Source organism: Cyprinus carpio, chromosome A24 (genome assembly GCF_018340385.1).
Source record: "Cyprinus carpio isolate SPL01 chromosome A24, ASM1834038v1, whole genome shotgun sequence".
Taxonomy (NCBI): domain Eukaryota; kingdom Metazoa; phylum Chordata; class Actinopteri; order Cypriniformes; family Cyprinidae; genus Cyprinus; species Cyprinus carpio.
In genome coordinates this window covers 10,967,099-10,992,416 of record NC_056595.1, presented here as the reverse complement: position 1 = coordinate 10,992,416, position 25,318 = coordinate 10,967,099, and the positions used below count along the sequence as shown (strand labels likewise).

Below are 25,318 nucleotides of genomic sequence, written 5' to 3'. Positions count from 1 at the left end.
CAAACATGTGGCTTTGCTTCAGATGTTCTACTTCCAGAGAGCTGTAGTCTCAGCCGTTTTCTCAGCCAGGGTTTAGGAGGAGGCGCGGTGAACGCGCTCTAAACGATAGGTTTAATTTAATGCCAGTTTGAGAGGCTTAAGTTATTTCAGGCCTCCGTGCACCAGTTCTTCATCGGGAGAGAAAACTGCCAGTTCACTCCTTTAAAAAACATTACTGGCGCTTCCCAATTATTTGTAGACTGATGCAATTACCATAAAATATGTATCGAACATGGATGAGTGGAGGGAGGATAAACCCCAGCAGAATCACAGAGGCATAATGTATATCGGGGCTGCTGTGCATCCCAGGTCTTGTTGTGTGTCTCTTTTGGTTTTACCACAGGAGGGCCAAAGCAATGTGGCCTCCTCGATTGAAACGGACAAAGCCCTATCAGATTACCATTATTATTGTCTTTTCCAATCTTTCTTCACACCCCCCTCCATTTCTCTTCCTCTCTCTCCTTCTCAGAGGATGGGGATTTTTCCTCTTTTCACAGTTTAAACAGAGTGACAATGCCACCAGTCATGCAGGACAGAACAGTATGTGGCAGGACAGGCAGCTGGTGAAGCCATTTCAAGATGACAAACGCCACCAATATGTCAAACATTAACAGCTCGATTTTACCTGACACCCGAAGGACACACCGTGCCCTTTTAACGTTTCACGTGCACAACTGATGCAGTTAGGTCTCATTGTGTTTAGTAGGATTAAAGTTAATAATTGTAATAATTAATCATTTTAATAATTAAGAATGATTAAAATTATTATATTAATAGTTAATAAATGCAAAAAAAAAATGAAATCATCAGTTTTTATGGCTAAATATGAACAGACATTATTTACATTACATTTAGTCATTTAGCAGACACTTTTATCCAAAGCGACTTATAAAAGAGGACAAAGGAGCAATTAAAATCAGCAAGAGAGCAATGATATGCAAGTGCTATCTTAACGCTAGTGGTTTTTTTTTTTTATTATTATAATAAATAAAAAGAAAACAGATAGAATAGAAAAAGAATAGAGCAAACTAATGTTAGAGGCCTTTTTTGCTATTGTTAACTGTATAATAAATAAAAAGAAAACATAAAGAGATGAAGATGGAAGAGATGTATTTTAGCCGATGCTTGAAGATGGACATTATGTGTCACTTATGAACTGCATAAAAGAACACAGTTTGGAATAATCATTGTACTATTTTGCTTGTAAATGCATGTAAAATTCCATTAATATAAATATTAAAAGAATGCAATCCTTTTTTGCTTTAAGGAAAACTCTTCATTCGCTCATAAAAATGTAATCATTAACACGACTCATGTAATTTTCATATTCTACTCTTTTAGTAGTGTTATTAATTTTCTCCTAGCATTCATAATTTTATAAATACTTAAAAAACAACTAAACAATGTATACATACAGTATATAGACTACTGTTAAAAAGTTTGGTGTTTTTCATTTTTCATGTTTTTGCAAGAAGTCGCTAATGCTAAACAAGGTTGCATTTATTTGATCAAAAATACAGTAAAATTATAATTTACAATTTAAAACATCTTTCTATTTTAATATAATTTAAATTATAATTTATTCCTGTGATGGCAAAACTGAAATTTCAGTAGCCCTTGATTTATTCTTCAGTGTCATATCATCCTTCAGAAATCATTCTAAAATGCTGATTTGGTTCTTATTATTATCAATGTTGAAAACATTTGTGCTGTTTAATATTTTTGTGAAAACTGTGATAAATTTTTTGATAATAGAAACTTTAAATTAACTGCTAAAATTACATTGTTTTACGCACATCATTTTAAGTGATTCTGGCAGGAAAAAAAGAACCTGCAAAGTCACACGCTAACATGTCATTTGTGTGTGATGTGGTAAAATGTATTTGCACTTTGTGCAATGATGTCTAACATTTGTGACGTGAGGTGCTTTCTGTTTGAGCGCCTGGATATGTGTGGGCCAACCTCACAGCATATGTGTACATTATGATTTGTGTTATTTTTGTGTCTAAGCCACTGTCACATTCAGTCACCCTGCATCACACTCAGTAGGAAAGAAAAGAAAAAACAATATCCGAAGCAAACGGCAGATGAGAATCTTTGTCTCTTCCTGGAGAACATGTGGTGTAACCACCCTAAAACATACACACACACACACACACACTCACACCACCTCTCACCTCTCACCCATGTCCCAACTGCTGTCACAACAAATCAATCAAATTACCACAGCAAGTCTGTGTGCAGGTGCTGCTAGTGCATTGCTAGTCACATTAGCTTTGAAATGTATGAGGGTGCCAGCAATTTTATTACTCTTATTTTATTTAATACGACTCACTCCCTATGAATCGTCTTACAACTGCCTCAAACTTAAAACAAAGGACGGTGTTGAAGTCATGCTGGGAATACAGTATTTTAAGTTAAACCAAGCGATAGAGAGATAATGTCCAATTTTATAATAAAGGGTTTAAAACAAGTCAAGCCCCATGGAGAGCATCAGTGGTATGCTTTTATAATGTTACAAAAGATTTGGTTTCAAATAAATGCTGTTGAGCTTACTTTTCATCCTGAAAAAAATCTGAAAAAGTTAATATTCATTTTCATCCTGAAAAAAAAAATAAAATAAACAAAGTTCAAAAGTTAACACCGATAATGATTAATAAATGTTTCTTGAGCAGCAGATCAGCATATAGAAGGAATTCTGAAGGATTATATGGAATTTGAAGACTGGAGCAAATGGCTGCTAAAAATTCAGCTTTGCCATCACAGAAATAAATTACAGTTTAAATACTGTATATTATAAAACAGGAAAATATTATTTTAGATTGTAATCACATTTCACAACATTAGTTTTAACTGTAATTTTTGATCAAATATAGCCTTGGTGAGCATAAAAGATTTAAACATAAGACAAAAATGTAACAAATTTTACCAATCACAAACTTTTTAATTAATTTGAACCTATTTAGTCTGTCATGCTACTTAAACATAGTAATCAAAATGGTATTTTTGGTGGCAGAATATTAAAACACAAATCCAGGTTACTTGAAGCCCCTTAACCCCTATTATCTACGTTTACCTTGTAATGGAATATCACTGTTGTCATGTCTAGCTACATAGTGAATGAACAAGTGCAGTTCAGCACCACGGACAGTTCACTCAATTACCACTTAATGGAGCTTTAAGTTTCTTAAAGTGTCTTCAAGGGTCATAAAAAAGGTGTTAAAAGATATGCATGTGTTGTACTTTTTTTTTTCTTCTTAAAAAAAAAGATTTTTAATTTCACTTCATTTCAATCCTCTAGTTAAAGCAGTTTTTATCATCTTGTCAGAGTTGTAAACCCACATTCTCTAGAGAGGTATCATTTGCTGTAGCAGATAACTTTCCTTTAGCAAGTATTGACTCGACATCTAAACAAAAGTCTCTCAAATTAACTTACACCTGTGGTTTTTTTTTTTTTTTTAATACAACAAGAGTAACAGTTGTTGTTACTTTAGTTACAAACATATCGCTAACAAATTATGCGCTTTCTATTGTCTTTTTTTCTGTGTGCAACTTTATCACCCTAAAGGCTTCGAGTTTCTCTTTGACTTGGCTACTTTTAGCTAAACTAAGTGAGTTAGCAGCGTCAAGTTGCCCCGGTCTGACAGGAGAGGGATTCCTGTGAGACTACAACTGCTCTTTCATTGAGACAGAGGAGCAATGTTGTGATTAGAGCCAACTTGGTTCCTCATTAGCCTACGAGCGTGGAGGAGACTCAGGCAATTACTCCTCATCCCTGAGTACCGTTTTATGTTTCCTGCAAAGGGAACGCGAACTCTCGCGCACTATTCCTTCCCTGGTATGCGCTACGCCTGCAGGTTCTGATGTTCTCGATCAGGCAGCTTACAATATGAATATGAAAGAGGCCAAGTATACATTTGTTCTGCATTAACTCAAAGTAGGCTGACAATGTAGCACTGATCTTTCATTGCATTTGCTTTACATCTCTTTAGGGAAAATATGGTGTATTACAAGGATGTTTCCAAAAAGCCTTTTCATAGGTCATGAAAAGACAGTTATTTCATGATCTGAGGGTTACCCTTATGTTTTTTTTGCAAAAGGCCTGTTTTGAGGCTTTCTGATCTGATGAGCAACCACGTAGATGTTATTTTCGTTCTGCAGCTTATTGAAAGACACTTTGATATAAGGAGAGGCACATTCTGTCATTTGGTTTGTTATGAGACAGAATTTGGTAGGAACGCACAACAGAGGGATTTGTAATTTTCAAAGCAGTGAAATCATATCATTAAGTCTCATATCAAGTCAAATGAAATCAAACGATGTTATTTGTGGCATAAAGAAATGTCACAGTGTCAAGCAAACACACTTTCATTTTGCAAGGTTTTTTTTTTTTTAAACACCACCCTACTTCATATATATTCATATTATAATTTCCAATCCAAACTTTTTTTCTAAACATACAACATTTCTAAATATATATATGATTAATTCCATTCCTAACACCATGTTTACAGTCTGATGGACAAACAACATGAGGCTGATTCTTATTCTATTCAAGTTGTAGTTGGAATTGTACACATAGTGTTCAAGAGGGAATTCACTTTCTTTACTTGACATGTCCAGACATTAATCTTCCTGACAAAATAACAAGCTACAGCGGCGCCAGGGTTTAAAATGAGCACAGAGTAACGCAAGTGCAGGCTTTTATTTAGACGACCGTACCGAACTTCATGAAGCTGCCCCATCGCTGTGACGACCATTCATCAGTGCAGAGACGCAGTGGCGGGTTTGCACACGCACCACTGAGCCTTCTGCTCCGCACACTCACGTGGACAGTCACAGCGAGGCACAGACATCTCCTAATTTGGAAAAGGTGAGCTATGATGTTATAAAGGGCCCTAGGAGCAATACAAGTACTTTTTCTTATTCTTAAAAGTGATCAAATTATTTTTCACATTAAAGGGTTAATTCACCCAAATATAAAAATTCTGTCATCATTTACTCACGCTTATGTCACTCTAAAACTGTATGACTTATTTTCTCCTGCAGAACACATAAAAAGATGACTTCCATTATGTAGATTAAAAAATAAGTTGCACATAAATCCTACAAGTTTGGAACTACATTAGGTTGAGTAAATAATGAATGAATTTTCATTTTTGGTCAGCTATCAAAGACAACTAATTAATGAGTATTCATAGATGAATAAAGACAGAACCAAAGCATGCACATCAACAGCAAAAAAAAGCTCTAAATTGGTTGCTTAAAAAAAGAAATTAATAAAAAAACAAACAAAATTTGGCACACCATAAGCTCTAAAAATGCAAAACAATTTAATAATGGACTTCACACAAGGTAACGTTTCGAGCTAACAGGCTCTTCGTCAGACAATAAAATCAAATAATTCTGGCACATTTACAAAAATGTTAAAGGGATACTCCACACCCCAAAAATGAAAATTTTGTCATTAATCACTTACCCCCATGTCGTTCCAAACCCGTAAAAGCTTAGTTCGTCTTCAGAACACAATTTAAGATATTTTGGATGAAAACTGGGAGGCCTGTGACTGTTCCATAGACTGCCAAGTAAATAACAGTGTCAAGGTCCATAAAAGGTTTGAAAGCATCGTCAGAATACTCCATCTGCCATCAGACGTGTAATCTGGGTATATGACGTGACGGGAAAACTTTTTGTAAGCGAAGAAGTTTTCTGAAGATGAACAAAGCTTTTACAGTTTTGGAACGACATGGGGGTAAGTGATTAATGACAATTTTCATTTTGGGGTGGAGTATCCCTTTAAGAATGACAATTTTCATTTTGGGGTGGAGTATCCCTTTAAGCATGTTAGCAATTTTTTTTAAAATGTTTAAATGAAACATTTAAGGAACCACAGTCGTTAAGAGTAATTAGAACCTGTATCACTAAATCCTTTAGGGAACTTTTTCAAATAAGGTCCTATTAGTTAACATAAGTGAATGCATCAACTAACATTAACTAACAATGGTCAATATATTTGTTACAGTATTCATTAATTTTTGTTAAAATTAGCTATTAAAAACCTTATGTTACCATTCTTTACAACTCCCATCCCTATTCAGTAATATATAACTAAGCATAATGTCATCAGGACTCTAATGTCTTTGTTTAATCATGCAATAATGCACAAATAATTGGTATCTTGCTCTAATAATGGGTCAAACGGTAGAATGGAATTGATGTGTAACACATTGCATTCACAAGACAATGACATCATAAATGACTTTTTAGTACATTGTTGTTGTTTTTTTTATAATTCACACGTTTTAATTGAATTCTCAACCCTGACACAAGCGACATATTTGATCTTATTTGAATTTCATTAGTTTGACTTTTCTATTAGAACTCATGAAAGTGGCCGTCTCCTTCACTTTCCTTGAACAGAGCCGAGTGTTTGATCTTGAGTTAATTAGAACATACTACACAAGCACACTGATCTATGTGTCTTTTTTGGTGCTTGAGGTGGAGATCTCTCCAGGTTGTGATTAATCAGGCCTGCGGGGCTGAGCTCACTGCTCAACTAAGACTGTCTGGCAGAAGTGCTGTGCCAGCAGCTCTCCATCAATGGGGGGGGATGATAGGGATAGTATTGGGGGATTGTGGGACTGTGTAACTGGCTGTAGGGAAAGCAGACACAGTCAAATCATTTAATGTCACATGGCACCCGTGACACTACACCCTTAGAGAATCCCTCAGGTTCTGAATCTAAAACTGAGAGGCCTAGTCAGAATAAGTCACACTAGTTTATCGCTGGGTATTTTTTAGGATGAGCACTTTTCTGTTTGCACCACAGGTAAATACAATGTCAATGTTCACAATTTGAGTGCAAAGAAGTATTTAAAGGGACAGTTCTCCCAAAAATGAACTCACTGTAATTTTGTTCCAAACCTGTATGACTTTTTTCTTCTGTGGAACATAGAATGAACATAGAACATAGAAGAATGTTGAGATCCAAACAACACTGGACCCTACTGACTAACTGTATGGAGGTAAAAATAAATAAATAAATAAATAAAAATACTGAAACTTTTTTTCCAAATGTTTCATAGAAGAAAGTTGTAGAAGTTTGGAACAACATTAATCATTTGTTGGTGAATTATTCCAGGATAGTGGGGTTGAAAAGTGTCAGACCAGTTTTACTCTTTATTGCAAATTATATTACCTGGATAAGAATTTAACTCAAACTGGTTATTTATTTTATTTTATTTTATTTTATTTTATTTTATTTTATTTTATTTTATTTATCAAAAACTTTTTTTTTTAAATGTTAGCAAAAAAAAAAAAAGGTAAATGTCAGAATGTCCTATTATTTGGTTTGTGCTCCTTTTGTGCAAAATTATAAATATTAAACAATTTATTAAACAATCACTTTTTATTAATATTTTATATTGCATTTTTTTTACCTAAATATTATAGCAACACGATGCGACAAAATAAAAATGTAAAAATATAGTTTTACTAAAACTTACTTAAATACTACTACTTTTTTTAAGCCAAGTTTAAATTAGATTCCTTATTCTAGATTTTCAATATAGCCTCACTTAAAAAAAAAAAAAACTAATTTAGATGAAAAAAAGACTTGTTCATCACTGTTGCTGAACAAGCATATATGTCCAGTTAAAACGCTAGAAGTTTAAGACAGACAATTAATGGAGCATTCAAATTCACTCCAAAATAGAACGTCTTTCTAGGGTCCATTTTAGTGAGTCTTCAAAATGTGAAGCAAGCCCCATAGGCACATTATCGTGACTGAGGGAATTCTGGGAATTTTTTGATATTTATTTAGCCCTTGTGAGTGTTTATTAAAAGCCTAGACGTGCTTTGATGCATGTTGTTATTTATGCATGTTTGTGTCCATTAGAGACTTCTTCTTCCCACTATTTTAGCCACCCGTCCATCCATCTCTTTGGGACAACCTATTTCCTGCCATGCATTATTTTAATCTACGTCCTCCTCCTCCTCCAAAAAAGGAAAACGTGCTATTTTACATGCACTCAAATTTATAACCTATTTTTTAGTCAGGCATTAGAGAAGGCACCTCATCTAAGATTTATGACTGATGGTTTCCCCCTTCAACCCCTCAATCTAATGGTATAAAAGAGACAATGTTTTAAACATTAAAATGAAAACCATTTACAACTATGATCAAAAGAGAACATTTGTGCATTAAAGTTTAAAAGGCAAGGAGAAGTATGGACTCGTGGACGGAAGCAAAGAGGAGGGGGGAGACAGAGGTAAAGAGGAGAAGACACAAGCATGCTAGTGAATTTTCCTACTGAAAGAAGAAAGAGCCTTAAAGTGCTCTTTTGCGCTTCGTTGCAAAACGCTGACCTGTAATGAATGTGAACTACTTTCCCCACCTATATCATTCTGATCCTCCTGTCCTCTGCCTTTTCAAGCACTTTCCGTAGGTACGCCTTTAAAACTCGTGCTGTTTAGATGGGGTGATGCTACTATGAGATGGCACCACTTTCACAAGTCCCAAAAACACAAACAAACTGTTGAAGACTGAATGCTGTATAATAAAGAATGCTTTTATGATTTCTCCTTGTAGAATTTGGCTTTTAAAATATATGATGGTGCTTTGAACACAATTTATAACAGCTATTTCATTTAGTTTATAGATTTAAATATTCAAAAATAACAACAATGATAATAATGTGTATGACCCGAGATTCAAACTTTGCCAGGAATTTGGAGTTCAAAGTAAAAAGACCACAAGCGAGACAAGACCATATTAACATTATGTACTGTATTTGCAAATTATAATAGGGTGACTAACCTCTTTCCCAGACATGTCCTGGCTGGGATTTCTAATTGCCTAAAATGTTCAGGTTTGGGCTTTGTTTTCATGCTCTTTACAGTCCTCATACATCATATGTACACGTATTTACAGAAGTCAGAATTAAAGTCAGAATTACATTACAATGCAAGTACTTAGACAAGGACCATAGTAACATTAAAAAATTATTAGAATTTACATTCTCAAAAATTCTGACCATTTTTTAATACTGATACACTACACTATAAAAAGGTTTTTTTGTAGCTGGTAAATAATACAAAGATTATTGAAGAACTTTTTTACATGAAAATACTATTTCAGTTTTTCTACTTCTACTTCAAAGTTTCAAATTTAATTCAATGTGTTAAAATTGTAACTACACCAATTATTTTTCACTATGGATTCATACCTTGCAGATTCTGTAGGGGGAGCGTCATGATGCCACCAGCAGCAGCGGCTGCCACCAGGCCCTGTATGTTGGCAGCAGTGGGCAGAGAGAGAACCAGGCCCTGCTGTCCACCCAGATGCCCGCCAGCATTAAAGGGGATCAGAATGGGCTGGTTCAGACCAGGTGCCCCTCCGGACATCACTCCACTAACTGCTGACGCCAGCTGCTGAGCAACCAGCAGAGACTGAAAGAGAGAACAAACAGGAAGTTTAACAAGTTTTTTATTTATTTATTTATTTATTATTTATTTATTTATTTATTTATTTTATGTATGATGTGCAGTATCTCGGTGATTTTCTTTTTTTAAATAATTTTATTTATGTTTTTATTTAATTTGATTTATTTTTGTCTTCCAGTTTAAAAAAATCATAGAATGACAATAAAAGATATGAAGTGCAATTATTCAGACATTAGTTTTGTTTTTGTTTGTTTCAGGATGGGAGGTTCTAGAAACCTTTTGAACTGAAAGTAGTTCACTGGTGCATTTGATTTCTGTATGATAAGACAACGTTTACTCATTGCTTTAACATTTCATTCACAACAAACATTTTGAATCAAATGATAATCAGCATAAACAACATTAAATATTCTTTCTCCATCTAAATGGAAAAACAAACACACAAAAAAAAAATTCAAACACTTCCTATAGAACATACTTAGAGATGTCATTTGACATTTCATTCACAACACTGGCATAAAAAGAATGCCGAAAAAAGAAAGAAAGAAAGAAAGAAAAATCAATTAACCACTCAAAGGATGACAACAAAGACTCTTCTGACAAAGCTTTGTGACATATGCTTAATCTTGCTGTTTTAAGTGTGTGTGTGATGTCGTTTATTTGAGGCACAAAATCAAAGATTATCTGCCAGCATCTCATCTCAGTCTCAAAGTGAATGCCATTGCCTGCTTTGCCTCTGTTTTCCACAAGATGTGTATACTGTGTATACTGAGCTCAGGCTTTGTCATATCTTTGACAAACCGATGTATTCGACTCCAGGGGGTTAAGCAAATATAAGAGTATAATATATTTATGGCACAGACTGTTTCAATCTATAAATGAAGGGGTAAATTAAGGAGAACCTCTAAGACCCGGCATTTTACATGTTGTTTATTTCAGGACTCTAGGAGATCGCAAATTTAAAAATGCAGTCAGTGGTTACTGCACAGGCACCTGTGAGAACATGATGAGAACAGACTTCCACAATGCATCCACAAAAACACCCGCATACAAAGAATCTAACTGTGATAAAATACAACTTCAATTGTTATAATTTCATGGGCTTTAGCCAAGGAGTACAAACTACTATGCTGTGTCCAGCAAAATGTCTGTGTCAGGAATCATGGGAGGGCCATATACTCCTTGACTCAGCATGAAAACCGCTTCATCTCTCTTTCTTTTTTTTTTTTTTGTGTTAGGTTCACTAATAGCTCACACCATTTTCCCCATCAGCCCTCTCTCTAAGAGACAAAGGCGGCTGACAAACTGATCTGAACCCCAGCGTGTCTGTGAAATGGGATCCCCCAGGATCAAAACACACTTTCAAATGGTCTGAACTCCTCACTCAAAATACCCTTGGGATGTTTAAATCACGCTACCACCTCGCGCTGCTCCTAAATGTCCATTTACATGCACAAAATACAGTTTCAAAGATATTGCAGCATATTTGTAATAAATACACTAACAGTTTTCGCAATGTTTTTGATAAACTCCTAATAAACTCCTAATTTGCTGTTTATTAATAGTTAGTAAGGTAGTTGTTAAATTTATGTATTGGGTAGGATTAGGAATGTAGAATATGGTCATGCAGAATAAGTGCTTTATAAGTACTAATAAACAGCCAATATGTAATAACACTGAGAATCTGTCCCTATGCTAAAGTTTTACCATAAAGTCATACAGAATGATAACTATATTAACGTTCCATAGTTTAAATAGTACTTCAAGATAATGCAAACAATACCATGGAAAAACTTGGAATAAATCTGTGAAATGCAATTATTCTTCATTATTAAATTTAAAAAAAAAAAATTTAAAATGAGGTACGATTAAAAGAGACAAATCATTAAAAATACAAATTTTAACAGAATCAATACTGAACATACTGTACATGTCCCAAAAGAACCTTTAGTGCATAACACGTTTACCTTAACATGCACCTTCTTGATCGGGCTTTTGTGATTAAATTACCATTTTCTTTTCCTAACCCACCACCCATCCCATTCCTCTTCCTAATAATAAGAACGGAGGGAGCAGCCCAGCGGAGGAAACGCTGAAAGATTACTTGTAATCAGACAGATAACAGTTTGCGCGAGTGAAGCCAAAGGCACAGGAAAGAGTCGGACCCTGTAGGGCTAACTGCCCTCTTACTGATCCAGTTCCGTAATGGCAGTGCACACAATATCCGTCTCTAGAGTGAGAATCCATCAAAACATATCGATCTATAACAAGGAATAAGCCACAGCACAGGGAGAGAGCAGTGTGGCTGAAAAGTGTTTGTTTCTTTGGACTGTCCTGACAGGGTTCATCTATTAAGGCAGAGCTCATGGGAACGAGAAGACAAGAGCTTGGACATCGCTGCGGCATGTTGAGCCTGGATATGGCAAAAGACAATGATCATTCTCCATCTCTTGAGCCTGTATGTTCTACTCATCCTAAAAAAGACCACAGCTGATTTTCTAAAAGTATGTGCGTGTTTGTTTTACTGGGGCATTAGTTAGGTGTTGAGTTGGATGGTAGGCTCCTTGAAGTCATCAAAAAGTCATCAAAATTGATCTTTTATTACTTTTTTTAAAGGACAGTTCATCCCTAATCACCATCATGTCATTCCAAACATGTATAACTTTCTTTATTCTGCAGAAGAAAAAAATCTGAGATTTTCCCATACAGAATTCATTTATGGGAATGAGATGTACTTTCACAAACACAAACGTTCTTAAAAGTGGTCTTTGATGCCATATATTTCAAGATTTTAGAAGCCATAGATATGTGCAAGAAATTAACCAAAAGTTAAGCTGTTCTTCATTAAACTCTCCTTGGAATATTCATCAGAAAAAGATTAATGTCAGATTTGTGAAAAACAAAATCATTGCTTTTAATGAACTGATTGAATTCTTATTAATAAATCTGCCATTTGTCTTTCTATTACTAATAATAGAAAGGCAGATGCTACTTTTTCACACTGGTCAGTCTAATAATTCATTAATCACAGACCGCAAACTGATGAAGACAGAAAATGAGAGCTCCTTTGTGTCTGTGCTTAGGCACTGCGATGCATTCTCAGCACTGTCAAAATAAAGGTTTTGGGGCTGTCAAAATTAAACTCCAACTTTTGACACTTATCAGCCACTGCGATAATTAAAATATCAAACATTAGCCAATATATCGGCTTTGGTGACATATATCTGTCAACCCTTTATTGTCAGGTTGTGTTACACTATTTCCGCTATATTTTGTCTGTCTACCAGTATAATTCTTTTTTATTATCAGATAGTATTATATTTTAATTTTATTATTTATTCTGTATCTATTCTACATCTGCTCTATTATTAGTGTTATATTTCATTTTATTGCCTTAATTTATATGTACGTCTGCACTATGTATGTTCATTGAAAGCTCCTGTCACCAGCATAAATTCATTATGTGTAAATAAACTTGCCAATAAAGTTCTTTCTGATTTCCTATTTTATAAAAAGTAGACTGTAAATACACTAGCTACATTATTTTGAAGACAGCTGAGCTACTGCTACACTACTAAAAAACATTAAGTTAGTATGCAATCCCAGTCAGGCAGGTCGGTGTTGGGGAGTTAACTCTGTGTTAACTCTTGGATAATGTTAGCAAATTTTGCAAACTCGTATTCAGTCTGGCTCCATTCTAGTATGTAACAGCCACTTTTCATGAAGTTGCTAATGGATAAAATCCAACCTATGTCACATTCAAATGTAAAATGGGTTGTGAATGGCATTTTTTGACATTAACGAAACTGTGTAAGGAGAAATTGTGTGTGTTCTCACCTGTGGTCCTACAGGGTAGGTGGGGTGAGATAGGCCCATATGACCATGTTCTGTGGGACTGCTGCTGGCATCAGACTGAACCGAGCCAGCTCGACCACCTGAGAGAGACAGATAGAGAGCAAAAGATAGAGTATTTATCCATTCTTAAAGAATAAAAAAATCCTTTTAAATAAATTCCTCCATTTCCCCCTTCCATAACCACATACACAAACACTCAGAGACAGTATCATGCTGTGACGGCAGTGAGCCCTCAGTAGGGTGCTCTGTAACTGCTGTAGTAAAACGTTTTCCCAATAAAAGAGTCTGCACACCATGTATTCTCTTCTAAACACATATAACACGCTAAACACTCCTTAATTCAGCGACTCAAACCATACATCAATTTACATGCCAGAGTTCTCCTTTGATCTGTCTACATGCACACAATTAAACACACATACAGCACAAATACTGCACAAATACTGCACACCTGACCTGCGCACACACTGAACTAGAAAAGCCACGTGTAAAAAGGAAACCCAGAAAATTTATAGTGTTAAGTTGCTGTCTTTACATTTCAAAACATGTCAAACTTGTTGGAGAAAATCACAGTTCCTTCTGTTCACAAGACAGTATTTAATGTTTTCATACAATAGCTGATACAGTCTTGCTGTTTGATCCTCTTTCAGTGATGTTAAAGAGTTGACATTAGGCAGGCGTCAGGAGTTTGAAGGTCATCACACTGACTTGAATACAGTATCATTCAAATCTTTTATTGTCTATAAATAACTCATATAGCTCATTCCATTAACATCTATTTAACCAGACAGAAAAAGATCAGGCAAGGTCTCAGTTGGTTGATGCTGCTTTGAAAGGCATGTCTATTATATCTAGTTATCTATTTTTGTGGCGTTCTACCTTTGGTTCATGGTCACAGGCAGATTCTATTCAAATCCAACCTACTGCTTTTTCTACTAATATATAGTACTCTTTTCCCCCTTTCATTCCTTCTAGCAACTGCACCACGAAACACTGAGTAGATTAAAACATGCTTACAAAACTAGCTTGCTGTAACTTGTTGCATTACTACATTTTTTTAATCAGGTACTGAATCTATTCCACATTGTTTTTCTACACTTCCACACAGTTCTTACACATTTTAATAATTAGGAACAGGAAGGTAGTGATGGCAAAAAAAAACAAACAAAGCAGCTGATTTTAAATGGTTCTTCACAAAGACAGAGGCTTCTCTGAGAATCACCATGGTAACATATGCTCATTATTCCAGAGATCACTGGAGGGTAAAGACCTGTCTCCCTGGCCCTAATCTTCCACACACACACACACACACACACACTGATCTAAACCTAATAAAACTTTGTAATCAAGCTCCCCAGCACACTTATGAAGAACATCTGCTGGTGACCGCTCACCTGAGGGATGCCTAAACCCGCCATTGTTTGGTTAGTGGTCAGGCATTCTGATGTGTGCTTTTAAACACAACAAGCTTATGATTAGTTTGTTCTGGTTTCCTCCGAATGCCTGCACAAAGATAAATCGTGCTAGAGCAGAAAATTGAGCCAGAGAAGTAAAGTCAATAATAAATGTGTTATAACTCAAAAATGAAATAATGTAGTTTGGACTTGTAGTTCTAAGACTTGTAATAGTAGTTCTAAGACAGTTTGTTATTTTGTTGGATTATGAGTGAGACTGAGAGTTATGGCTTTAATGTTAAGCTTTATGAATAAATAATAATTTAAATACAAATAAAATTAAGAAAATGTTATTATATTAAAATAGCTATATTAACAATTTAGTTATTTAAAAATAAAATGTATTTAATTAAATGCATTTTTAATAAAAAAAAATGCATGCACTTTTTTAAATAATTTATACATAATGTACACTGCCATTTTAAAGTTTGGAGTTTTAAGGAAAATGGCATGAAAAGCCTGTGTGAAATATTATTACAACTGAAAATAACTGTATTCTATTTTAATATATTTTAAAAGGTAATTTATTTCTGCGATTCTGAATTTTTAACAGTCATTACTCTAGTCTTCAGTGTCACGCGATCCTTCAGAAATCATTCTAATATTCTGATTTGGTGCTCAAAAACAGGTCTTATTATTGTTCATTTTTAAAACAGATAAATATTTGAAGGATTCTTTAATGAACAGCATCTATTTTAAATAGATTTTAAAAACACTGCTTATGTATTTACTGTCTCTTTTGATCAATTTAATGTGTCCTTGCTAAATTAATAAAAATAAAAAAATAATAAAATAAATAAAACTTACTGACCCCTAAGCCCTGTTTATTTTAATATCAGATTTACACACAATAATCATACTTGGATTTGGAGGTATTGCATTGTCTATTCTGCATAATGAGCAACAAATCAGAGATTAATAAAGCAAAAAGGTGACACAAACAAGAAGTTTTGTATTATCACCAGTTTTTTGTAATTGTGGGATGATCACATATTATCACAGGGCTCTTTTGTCTCCTTTTGATGTTCCAGATGAGCGACAGCACTAATGATGCTGCGACGACGCGCTTGTCTCAAAGTTTGGCAAATGACAAACATCAGAGGAAAATCTCCCATGTCAGACCCCATTATCATATGTTCACGAGCTCAATATCAAAAATGAAAATGAAAATGAAAAAGCCGATCCCACGTCTAATCAAAGGAGATGCTCCGCTGTATAATTGATGAGAAGCATCACATTGACAGAGCACATGACAATATCATATATAAATAATGCTTCTGTTACGCATTGATGCTTCTGGTGTAACTTGGCGAGTTGTGAATAAAATATCACGTCTATAAGTAAAGCAGCAAAGCGTGTCTTTCAGTGTCTTTCATTGGTTGAGTATAGGGAACGCTTGATCCTTTTGCAAATAATAGGAAACTTAACACATTTTAGTTAAACGGGTGGTGAAAAAGGGGGATCAATAATGAATACATGTACAGGCTCCTCATCTCAAGGGGATTTCACTGTGTTTTTTTCCCTCCATGCAACAAAATTAAAAAGCAGAAAGAGGAGTGACGGACGGGGCGTCTGGGGATTTTCAACAGCGATTCACTCCCACTACCCAATCCCATTGTTCTTATGACCTGTTTATTAAAACAGCCTGCGCTTTAAGTGGATTACCCTTCGAGAGCTGAAGATATCGTACGTCTAAAGTACTGATGCACACTCTAGCCGAGGAGAATTTTTCCTGGGATGGATAGCTTTCCTTAACCAAACTAAATGCCATGTACTAGCAGCCGAACTGCTAGTACTAGTTATTGCTTGGGTTTTAAAGCCTGAGGGTGTTTCGATAAACTCACTTCTCAAGGTTGACAGACTTACAGTACACGGTATCCCAAAGAAACCACTTATCAAACTGCCGAGGTCCATCATTGATACTCAGCCTCGCTCACTAATTTATAAAGGTATTGATAATTGAGAATATTTTGAAACGTTCGTCTATCCTCCCGCACAGCATTCGGCGGGCGTTAACAGGCCGTGTTTCTCTGCGCTGGTCTGACAGTGTCTCATTTGTAATCTTTTCAGTGTGGCCCTATCTACAGTAGGTTAAACACAACAGAGACCCAGACTGATAGCAAGAGAGAGAGAACCTCACCTACTGAGTCTGGATGTGCCGGCTCTGATGAAGTGGCTAAGACACCAAGAGGTCAGAGTTAAACTGCTTTTTTTATTATTATTATTATTTCTTATAAAAACTCCTTCAACACAGGGGTCAGACAAAGACCTCTGAAAGGTCTTATGAGATGTTATGTGCAGCCTATATATTTTGTTTCGAAGGCTGTCATATATTATAAAAGAAGGGTGATTAGGAGTGTCTTAACTTTTAGTCCTTTAACACCGTTTCTAACTCAACTTTGGTAAGCATTTGGATAAAAGTGTCTGCTAAGTGAATACACATAAAAGTAATGTTAATGTAAATGGACATCCATACTTTTTTTAAATTTGTTTTGTAAGGTATCTGAATTAAAATTAATGTTAATTTAAGTTTGAATTCATAAGCATTTATTTTTTAACAAAAACAGCAAAAGCAGTAATATTGCTGAATATTATTACAATTTAAAATAACTGTTTTCAATTGTAATACATTTTAAAATGTAATTTATTCCTGTAATGGCAAAGCTAACACACATAAAAGTAATGTTAATGTAAATGGACATCCATACACCATCCATTTTTTTGCAGTCATTACTTATTGCTATCAATGTTGATTTTAAAACTTTTTTTAAGATTCTTTGATAGTTCAAACTCCAATCTTCAGTTTTACATAATTCTTCAGAAATCATTCTAATATGCTGATTTGGTGCTCAGAAATAATTTCTTATTATTATTATCAATGTTGAAAATAGCTGCTGTTTAACATTTTTGTGGAAACAGAAATTAATAGAAATATTATTTGAAAGTTTAAAAGAATACCATATATTTGAAATAGTAAACTTTTTATTAAAATAATAAATGTCTGTACTGTCACTTTTGATTAATGCATCCTTGCTGAATAATAATAAAAACAACATCTATTAAGTAAAAAAAAAAAATAATCTGACTGACCCCAAACTTTTAAATGGTAGTGTAAATATGAGTTATTATAAATATACCATACAAACAAATTAATCAATTAAACAACTTCTGTTCCTTTGATTACTTGAGTGGTAAATATGTATTGAGATTGATCAGTCCAGTGCAGTGGGTCTACCCCACTGCCAAGGACAGCGTCTGCAAAATTACCCTGACCAGTGTATTTGTTGCCATCTCATTTAGTGCAGAATTGCTCGCAGATGGCTAAATTAAACAGTCATTGTCGAGGTTGGCATTCGCCCCCACAGACATTTATAATCAGTTTTTCCTTCCATAAAAGAGCGGCTTTAACACTTTCAAAAGGAAATACATTATGTCATAACTTCAGTGATGGTGAGAGATGCTCTTTCAGGCTATTCAGAATCGACAGCCCCCCAAACCTGATCTTGAACAACCCTGCATGTGTGTGTCCGCTTTGTGAGCTTTCATCTATTTATCATCTCATTCACTATCATGCAGTTAATCCAATTTGAATTACAAAGCACTCGGTAAGTGTGCCATTTGCTTTTGTGCTATATAAAAGGCACGATGAACTGAAACAGGCCATAAATGTGTTGACTTATAACAAAATAGAGTGCATTATATTATCTGTTGATCTAACCAATCCAACTGAAAGACATGTTTAGTGGTGTATTGATCTTTCCCATTCCGATCTAAAATATGACTAAGATTAAAGCCACTGTGAATAAAAATCATTAAGCCTGATGCAGTGACCTCTTTGAAAAACATTTAACTGTATTGGCACAGAGCGTATTATTTGATTCATAATTTTGCTTAGGGCACATAACACACTTTCATTTTTAAGTACCGCTGATGTATTGTTGACAACAGGATCAATCAAAGTTAAAGCCCATGGAAGACAATAGATTTTATTGGTGCTACAGAGAGTTTAAAGTTTAAAGCCCTCACAACATGACTGACACGTCACATTTAACACAGTCCTAAATCCTGTCAATGATCAACCAATTGTGTTCAAATTGTTGGGTTACTGATTTTTTAATGTGGTGGTTGAAACCAGGGAAGCAGACAGCGATGTTTGGAATGGAATACTAGCCGAAAGCTTACTGCATACTGCATGGAAAACACTGAATACTGCACACATTAAAACAAATAATGTAAATAAGTATTATGTGAGAAATAAATATTTCAAACAGTAGCAGCCTGCATGATTTGACCTTATTGAGTGAGTGGAATCCATGTATAGTATACAAAAATTAGGAATGTAAAAAATATTGGTACCATATTAAAGACTTTTTTTATATACTGTACATTCTAATGTTGCAGTTACTAAATTCACTTGTCTTGTAGCATTTTAAATCATTTCAGTGTTTTATTTTTAATTCAGTATTTTTGTATTAAATTTTTTTGAATTCCATTACCAACAATTTATCGGTTATCAGCCACTTTGTGACAATAATTTTCAGCTTATCTTTATTGAGCAGAACTGTAATCACCAAGTATAATTCCATCATCAACAATTTATAAGTTATAAGCAAATTTGTGCATCAACTCAAGTGCATTGCATTGTGGAATATTGAGTGTGATGGATGTCAGGGAAGAATAAATATAAGATAATGTAAAAAATTCACAGCAGACACTGACATACATAATCATATGTATGTGTGTGTGTTGGGAAGAATAAATATCCTGATGGACATGCAGGGAAATCCTAATATATTTCTACAAGATACACATTTAATAACTAAATATAGTACACATTTATCCGGTGTTAATAACGGTTCATCTAAAGCCCCATAAATCTGTATGACATGTCAAAGTACACCGCTTCTTATTCTAAACCTCCCTGTGGACAGAAAGACTCTGAAAAGATACTGAACTCTTAATGAAACAGGAAGGTGGTCTTTCACTAAAAACTCAATAAGAGAAAGCTTTGGATTCCCAGCAGCACAGAGACATTATTTATATAAAATATAAAATAAAATCTAAAAAATACAAACACTGGGATGGATCAATGTAGCTAGGAACTCTAGAGGAAGGAGAAACCAAAGTGAAGACAAAAGTAGACAAAAGGGAGAAAACCGAATTAAAGCAGGGGGCAGAGGAAAGGGCATTTATGCTATTAAAAGAGTGATAGAAACTCACAGAACCCATCTGTGAGAAAGGACGGATGAAAAAAAGGCAAAGGAAATGCCTCAAAAAAAGAAGGACAGGGTGTTGATTTTGCGTGATCTGAAGATTAACACCCAAATGGCCACATCTGTTGAAGAAGCCTTTCCTCCCTCTTATCCTCAGGCAATGTCAACTCGATTACCGCAGGGTTGAAAGAGACAAAGATCCATCCACATGACTCCTCATCCTTTTAGGCCCATCTGCAAAGCCAGGATCTGAGGCCAACTCTGCCTGAAGAAAATCAAACCCTTTTAGAGCAAAGACAGAAAAATGCCAGGGTTGCCATGCTTTTCACTGACACCGAGCTCTTCCTAAATTACCTTAAGCATATTTGTGGCAAATAGGATTCCGCCTCCTGACCTCCAATATTGTCAGTCTTCGGCGAAAGGTCTCTCCTTATTTCGCCGTTTTTGTGAGTACATCCCGTTCTCTTTTTCTATACGTGTTCTATTTGGCTCTCATGTGGCAATTTAACCTGCGCCCTCTGATTTTTTGTGAATAAGGATATTAATAGCTATTTGCTCACAATCAGGACAAGAAAATGAGGGACATATTTCTCATTATTTTTTAACTTGTCAGAGTAAAATCCTTCATGCTGTAAAGCTGTAAAAGTCTTTGTAGTTGGAAGCAAAAGCTCATCTTGCACTCTGAAGTGTAGACTGTATTCTTACAGCATGTTTGCATTTCTTTATAGCGCAAAAGTCACAGCTTGCGAACTAGCAAAGCAGTAGCAACAAGTAAAAGATTGTGAAAAAATTACATATTTTGTTCATATTTTGTTTTCTAAAATATAAATATATAAAATATAAAAAAAATGCAAGAAAAATATAATTATTTGCATTACAGTCCGAATCTATTCTTCCACACTGTTCTTTTTAAAAATGTGTATTTGCTGGGAACCTCAAAATGTCTGTATCCTCATACTACTTAGGACAGTACAAATATTAGTTTTCCATGTAACTAATGTAAACATGTCATTTCTGTCAGTGTTTATAACATGTGTAGAAATACAAGCAGGGTTTAGAGGAGCCTGTGGGGTGACAGCAAGAGCTCTGTGGATGGTGTTAGCAACATGCCAGATGCACACATGTCATGGCCAGCACATCGCCCACGGACCCTAAGGCCGTCCATCCCTCCCCCTAACGCAGACGTCCCTCACTGCACACGCGTATACATACAAATACGACAGACTAAAAGCATCTCGACATATCATACAGATTTATTTCTTTCTATTTCAAATAAATCCTATTCTTATTATTTTTATTTAATTTCGGTGAACGAATCCTTTTAATACACAAGAGAGTAAGGCAGTGTATTTCTTTATCAGAATAGAACATCTAAAAAAATGCGTTCATGTTCAGCAAGATTATGAAAAAACCCAATATCGTAAACTTCAATTGCCTTTTACAGTCTTACACTTCCTCCCCTCATGTTTATTTCGGCACCTACACATGGGTCTCTCATCTTGTTCCTCATCTCATCTTAAGCAGTCATCTCATTCTCTCCCAGGTCACTCGGCAGCATCAAGGGACATCATCATAAACACAAGCAATCGGAGCGCAAGCGTGGCGAATCTCTCCAACTCCCTCATACGCAAGGTCATCCTGCAACCTGTCTTAGCATAAAAAAGAAGGTTGCAGGGAAAGTCTGGAGCTTTGAAGCTCTAGAATCTTTCTGTTCCATTTCTTTAAATATAACAGGAAGGATGCCCTAAAAAAATCACATTATAACTTCTGTGGATTGCCGGACGCAAACACCTTCATTCCTCTACCCCCTCATATACAAGCACAGTCACTCCTGGCTCTCATCTCCTCAATCTTTGGTTTCAAAGGGATGGTATAAGGCAGAAGAACAGGGGGTTATGCATTAGTACTGGTCAGTGCTCAAAGAGACTCCATCATAAATAATAAAGGGTCTGTGAAGGACATCCAGACTCTAGTTTCCAGCTACGCACTGCGCCTCGCATCGCACCAGACAAACACAAGATTGTCATTTTTCATCCAGCGATGACCACCCTCTCTACCCGTATGATTAGTTGACAGCTTCAATTATCCCATGCGATGGAAGCAACATGCAGAGTGGTGGAGAATTTGTTTCGGGAATGTCTGTGATAGAACATTCATCCATACCTCAATGGAGAGCAGGTCACTGCTTGTAAATAGTGCATTATTTTTACATTCAGAATAATAAAAGAAATGTTCTTTTCTTTGAATAACTTCTTCCTGATAGTTTTTTAGTCGGGAAGCGATGGGAAATATCAGAGCAAATACACTACTTTGTTGAAATATGAATTAACACTACCGTTAAAATTAGGGTCAGTAAGATTTTTTTTTTTTTAAGAAATTCATACATGTATTCAGAGAGGATGCTTTAAATTGTTCAAAAGTGACAGTGAAGTCATGTGTGCTACAAATGATTTATTTTTAAAATAAATACTGTTCTTTTGAACTTTCTTTTCATCAAAAAATACTAAAAAAAAGTATTACATTTTCCATAAAAATATTAAGTAGCATAAATGTTTTCAACAATGATAATAATAAGAAATTATTTCTGAGCACGAAATCAACATATTAAAAAGATTTCTGAAGGATCATGTGACACTGAAGACTGGAGTAATGATGCTGAAAATTCAGATTTGCATCACAGGAATAAATTAAATTTTTAAACAGTATTTGTAAACAGTTAAATAATAATATTGACATTTTACAGCATTTTTTATCAAACAGATGCAGCCTTGATGAGCATAAGTGACTTCTTTTCAAAGTATTAAAAAATCTTACAGACCCCAAACGTTTGAACAGTAGCGTACATGATGGTCCGAGTAAGATTCGATACTGGTTTTGGTGCCAGTGGACCAGCATAACCAGCAACAACCCTGTCTTTCTGATCAAGCATTAATAACAAAGACAGTCCACATTCTCTTAGCTTTTCAGGCAAGCTGACATTGTTTTTCAGAGAAAGTGTATATGAATTCATTAAGTTACATTACAGCTGTTTAATTTCCAGAATGTTTTACATTTTCTATTTCTAAAGATTTTTTTTACATTTAGAAAATTTGTGAATACATTCTACAGAAAATGTAACATTTCATTAAAAAATATTTAAGCAATGTATACTGTAAATATATATTGCTAAAAAAAAAATGTAAAAATCCTCATTCTTTTGAGTTATCAGTGAAAATATCGACAGGGCGTGTAAAAAAATGATTCTATTAGTTTAACTAGCCAAAAAAATAAAATAAAATAAAAATAAATCCTTATTACTGCTGATGAAGCTGGTTGACCAAAGGAGGCTTGCTGGTACCAACATCTTACACTGGCAACCAGCATCCAATCTCTGATGTGAATAATTTCTAAAAGAGCAGGTATTTTCACAATACATGGACAGAGGGCATAATTTCAGCTTTATGTGACAAAGTTTTGCATTATAGTTGCATATATGTGAAATATGAACAACACCCGAAAAATTTATTTAACTAGGCTCAGAAACTCTCGCCATAAGACACTGCAAGGCAGTTTGGAGATTAACTTCGAGCACAACACAAGAAACATTCACTTTAATCAGTCAATTATTGTGGAACAACCCAAAATATCTTCAAAAACAACCCTTTATTGAGCTGAAAATGCCTTCCTCCATCCATTCCAAAGTTAAAATGGAAGTGCCAATTAATTTCCCCTGTCCTCGCTGACCCTACCTGCAGCATATTTCTAAAACAAAAGTGGACCCTGCCCAACCCCTGCAACCCCCTTCCCTGCTTGAATAGCATCTTATCTGTAGCCGCTGGCGGTACAGACGCATTAGCGAGTGGATTACACATGCTTGGTAGTCATGCATTAGGGAGATGGGGGCAGATCCCAGCTCAATGCAGCCAACTAAAGGCCTGAGCCTGCCCTATAATGAGATCTAACTCCTGAGGAGAGGCACTCGGGGCTAGTGCGCTCTATTTAAAGAGGGCCAGCCTCATTTAAAAGACTGTGTCTGTGTCACTTTATTACTTAACCTGAGTGAGGCACATCAAGGCCCTTTTGCATTAGCACCGAACCCCCTCCTCCATATTTTCAGCTAAGCTGATTACACAAATATAAAGTGTGTGTTTTTTTTTTTTTTGGAGGGCCTTTGAGGGAGTATAACAGGCTAATGTGTATGTGTGTGTGCATATGTGCGCAAACGAGCCCGTAAAAGGACCAGAACAAGCAACTAATGTGTTTTGCTTGTGGCTAGCCATTAAAACACTTTTGTCTTCTTTAGAGCTGCTTTATAGCTGAATCAAATTTGTTTCATAACTGATGAATTTTGCAACACCTACACTGTTACTGAACTGAACTGAATCAATGTTGAACTGACTTGAGCTGAAAAATGCCTTCTATAGAGCTGCTTATAACTGAATTGAACTTGTTTCATAATAGATTAACTTTACACAGTTATTGAACTGAACTGTATTGACACTGAACTGACTGGAGCTGAATAATTAAACTATTACACTAAACACAGAATTTGGATTTGTCTCACATTCGAAGTTTACATAACTGATTCTGTTATTTTCCTGTTTATTAATGTGAAGCTGCTTTGAAAAAAAACTGTTTTGTATAAAGCACTATAAAAATAAAGGTGACAAGATTTTTAGATGCTCTGCATTACTCTGAATGACGATTGATTGTCAAAACACATCTTCTTATCTCAAAATACAATTTCCTGACTCCAAAAGTTGCGTGTTCCACTTGAATGGTACGTTCTCCTCTTAAAGAACAGTGCATTGAGTCCTAAACCTGCTCCCTCTTCTCTTGTCTACAACAGATACATTTTCCTCTCAAACTCTCCCTCAATTACACAAATCAATACACATTTCTTTTATCTTTTCGTGCCTTTTTTTCCCTTCCGTTCTCTCAGCTGAAGGTGACCCCTGGGCTGGAACGTGTCCTCCATTTCGGCGGAATCGGTATAAGTGCTGGCCATTTGGCGTGGACGTTAAGTGTATGAAATGAGTGGCCCTGTCTCTCTCTGGTCCTCTCCTCCTGACAGGCTGATGATAGAAGCATCACATCCTGGGCCCGAATAAAATGCAAACTGACAAGAGACGAGGCTTTGGTGGCTGAATATAATGCCGGATTGTGCCTCCGAGTGCCTTATTATCTTGTCTTGGGATGCTGGAGAGGAGGCGGGTCTCTTAGAAAAGAGTAGACAGCCACTGTACATACACACACACACAACCCATCACCTATTCTGTGAGTAAGAGTGAAAAAAAAAAAAAAAAAACAGCAGTTTGGCCTCCTAACCACTGC

General features: G+C 35.4%; 1 pseudogene; it reads right to left on the bottom strand.

Annotated features, from left to right (window-relative positions):
* LOC109052319 overlaps positions 1-25,318 on the bottom strand; it is a 73,108-nt pseudogene that overhangs the window by 36,064 nt on the left and 11,726 nt on the right.